Below are 4,473 nucleotides of genomic sequence, written 5' to 3'. Positions count from 1 at the left end.
GATGTACCACAGTTTATTTACCTATTCACCTACTGAAAGACATCTTAATTGCTGCCAAGTTTTGGAAATTATGAATAAAGCTCCTATAAACGTCTGTAGGCAGGTTTTTGGGTGGACATACTCTTATTTTTATATCTCTATTTTCTAATTTTTCTACAATGAACACTTTCTTCAATGTGTAATATTAAAAAAATTCTTCCTTGAAGAAATGTGGAAAGCCTTAATTCAATGTTTGATTTAGCTGGCTGGAAGTTCAAATAGTTAAGATTTATTACTTTAAGAAAAATACTCTGGCTTTAAAGTAGAGATGAGATTAATTTGTGTTTAATGAGCTCTTACTTGGATGTCAAAAAATGATCACAATAAAAATCAAACAGATTAGTTACTCTGTGTATGGCTCTGTGCTAAGTCCTTACCAAGAATTATCTCATTTATGCATGATCTCACTTATCTGTGGAATCTAAAAAAAAAAACCTAACAGAAACAGAGAACAAAGTGGTGGTTGTCAGATGAGGAGGTGGGTGGGGTAGTGGGGTGGATGATGGGTAGGAGGGGAATGGATGAAGGTGGTCAAAAAGTACATACTTCCAGTTATAAGGTAAATAAGTTCTGGGGATGTGATGTACTTCGTGGTGACTCTACACAGTTAACAATATTGTATATTTGAAAGTTGCTAAGAGATACATCTTAAAAGTTCTCACCACAGGAAAAATATTATAACTATATAAGGTGACCAAGGTTAACTAAATTTATTGTGGAAATCAGTTTGCAATAGATACATATATCAAACCATTATGTTGTATACCTTAAACAAATACATTATATGTCAATTATATCGCAAGAAAAGTGGTTAGGGGGAAGAATTATCATTTAATTCTCAAAGGAAGGGAGGGACCCTAAGTCCTGGTGATGGTGTTTTTAATATATTAAGCTGTGTTGGGCTTCCATAAATTCTTCTCAATCAACACTTATTTACTAACAAGAATTTAGAAAGGAGTAGAGATGGGCTTTCAAATGTATTTTTAAAAATTTTGTTTGTCTATTTGGTTTTTACTTGTTCGCTTCTCTACTTCTATATGTCCAGATTCTATCTCTCTTCTAAAAGCCAACTAAGATAAGAAATTGTACCTGTTTATCCACATAAATTATATTGTGATCCTCATCATGTAGATTATTTGCTATGTTTAGTATGTGACTTTGCTACTATAATTTTAACAATTCTTTGACTTACAAATCCAGGAAAAAGTGTATATTAACCACATCCATTTGTATAGATTTCCCAAGTAAACAAAATGTTGAGAAACCAAATTGAAAAGACTCTCTATGCAGCTGCTTCCCACTAGCTATCTATTTTACATTTGGTAGTGTATATATGTCAATGCTACTCTCTCACTTCATTCCAGCTTACCCCTCCCCCCTCCCTGTATCCTCAAGTCCATTCTGTAGTAGGTCTTGTGTCTCCAATAGATGTTAAAAAAAAAAAAAAAAAAGAATCTCTAGACGAAAACAAGAGTAACAACTCTCATACTTTGCTGAAGGGACCATAGATTGATTGGTACAACCACTTGGAAAACCAGTTTGACAGTATCTAGAAAATAGGCACGCTTTATAACCTAGCAGTTCCACTCCTAGGTATACACACTAAAGTAACACTTGCATAAATGTACATGTTCAAGAATGTTCAAAATGGCATGCATAGCTCATGATAGCCCAAAACTAGAAACAACCTTAATGTCCAATGACAACAAAATCAATTAATAACTATATTCATACATCAAAAATAAATTATCTATAGCATTGCACAATAATATGGTTGAATCTTAAATGTAGATTGAAAGAAGCTAAAAACAAAAGAATATATAATGTATGATTCTATTTATAGAGTTCAAAAGTGAGCAAAATAAACCATAACATTTAGGGGTGCATACTTAGAGGGCAAAGCAAAAAAAAAAGCAAGCAGATCAGTAGTTACTGGGTTTTTGTTTGTTTGTTTGTTAATTAATTAATTATTTAATTTTTGGCCGCGTTGGGTCTTCATTGCTGCTTACGGGCTTTCTCTAGTTGCAGCGAGCGGGGGCTACTCTTCCTTGCCGTACGCAGCCTTCTCATTGTGGTGGGCTCTAGGCGTGTGGGCTTCAGTAGTTGTGAGCTCAGTAGTTGTGGCTCGCGGGCTCTAGAGCACAGCCTCAGTAGTTGTGGCACACAAGCTTAGTTGCTCCACAGCATGTGAGATCTTCCCAGGCCAGGGCTTGAACCCGTGTGTCCTGAGTTGGCGGGTGGATTCTTAACCACTGTGCCACCAGGGAAGTCCTTCATAGTTACTTCTTAAGGAAAGGTATTAAGATAAGGGAGGGACACAGGCAGGATTTCTAGGCACTTAAATGTCCCTTTTTTGGTGTTTATATGAGTGTTTTATGATTTAATTTATATATTTATATTTTATGCACTTTTCTGTATGTGTAATATTTCTAGTAAAAAAATGTTAAAGAAGAGAAAGACCAAAGGCTCAGTCTCAAAATAAACACTGAAAGCATATGATCAGCAACAATTTAATGAGGCCATAGCAGTTACAGGATTCTCAAATGGGTACAGTATAAAACCTGTCATAAAATTAGTAAGAGATGTAAGACAGAACACACTTCAATACTGGTACAGCGGTAATAGCAGCTTTACAAATGTTTATCTATAGGATTTCTATAGTTTTTTTAAAAAAATGAACCTTTATCTCACAAGAATGATCAAATCATTTAAAATAAATTGATACAGTACACAGTGGTTTATTAATATTATAAACATTATAAATGTCCCAGAAAATATTTACAAATACTCACTGGCTTTATTCTCAGTGATTATTTCCTTTAATTTCACTTAATATAAACATAGTAGCAGGTTTAAAAAAATTATTAGAAACAGACATATTTCTTTTTTTTATATAAATTTATTTATTTTTGGCTGCATTGGGTCTTCGTTGCTGTGCACAGGCTTTCTCTAGTTGTGGCGAGCGGGGGCTACTCTTCATTGCACTGCGTGGCTTCTCGCTGCGGAGCACGGGCTCTAGGCACGCGGGCTTCAGTAGTTGTGGCTCGCGGGCTCTAGAGCGCAGGCTCAGTAGTTGTGGCACATGGGCTTAGTTGCTCCGTGGCATGTGGGATCTTCCCGGACCAGGGCTCGAACCCGTGACCCTTGCATTGGCAGGCGGATTCTTAACCACTGAGCCACCAGGGAATCCCAGAAACAGACATATTTCATAACTTCCATTATCTGTTTAATTTGCATCCATAAATGTAAATATAAATGTGGGTCTCATGAAAAAAAGAACACTGTCCCCACGTCTGCCTTCCAGTTTGGTGACTTTCCACAACACTGTATTTGGCATCTCAAAGCTATATTTATCTGAGGAAATATAGGCATTTTGGGGAATTTGCTAAAATATCTTTCTAGCCTGAGATAACCAGGGGATATTTCAGAGATATCATCTTATGTAGCTGTTTCCTGTCGGGCTAGAAAGTTCAGTAAAAAACTGCCACTCCTTGTTTCCCCTCCACGAGGAGATGCTATCCTTATTCTTGGAACTGCAGCGGAAGTTATCAGCATCAAAGCTAATCCTGTGCCTTCAGAGTCACACTTACCCTAATGAGAGTTCCTCTTCTTCCATATTTATCGCATTAGTGATTAGGGGTCCTGGCTGAAGCTAGAGTAGTGTCTACTGCTAAGTAGACATGTCTGACAAACTGGGGGCTCCCAGAAATCGGCAACTTTGTAGAAGACTGACTGATAGGGTTGCCAAATAAAATATAGGATGTTCAGTTGAATTTGAATTTCAGATAAACAACGAATAATTTTTTAGTATAAATATGTCCCATGCAATATTGGGGACATATTTAAACTTCAAAAAATTATTCATTGTTTAATGGGACATATTTATACTTAAAAGTTATTTGTTGTTTATCTGAAATTAGACTTTGATGGGGTGTCATGTGTTTATATTTGCTAAATCTGTCAACCCTGTACTGTCAGGAAAAAGCAAAATCCAGTGAGGTGTGTGTGATCACTGTTATTGAATCAATAGGTGGCTGAGGACAGGGAATCAGATCTCACAGTGAACCTGCTATGGACTTCAGAGAATCCTTGGTGGGGCACTGTGGAAAACACAAGGTTCCTGTTGAGGTCTTCATGAAATTTATATTTAGCGTCATGAATGTGGATAGCAGATATCAAAGTGAGGAATATCTCAGACTTCAGTAAGCCAAATATAACTACCTACCTAAGATGCTAGAAATGATATTCTAATTTTTTTAAAAACCATTTATTTATTGTTTTGGTTACGCCGGGTCTTAGTTGCAGCAGGCAGGCTCCTTAGCTGTGGCTCCAGGGCTCCTTAGTCGCAGCTTGCCAGCTCCTTAGTTACAGCATGTAGGCTCCTTAGTTGCAGTATGCAAACTCTCAGTTGCAGCATGTATGCAGGATCTAGTT

This window comes from Aethalodelphis obliquidens, unplaced genomic scaffold, assembly GCF_003676395.1.
Source record: "Aethalodelphis obliquidens isolate GAN/ISIS:26980383/991018 unplaced genomic scaffold, ASM367639v1 scaffold58, whole genome shotgun sequence".
NCBI lineage: Eukaryota > Metazoa > Chordata > Mammalia > Artiodactyla > Delphinidae > Aethalodelphis > Aethalodelphis obliquidens.
The sequence above is the reverse complement of the archived record's forward strand: the minus strand, read 5'-3'. Positions refer to the sequence as shown.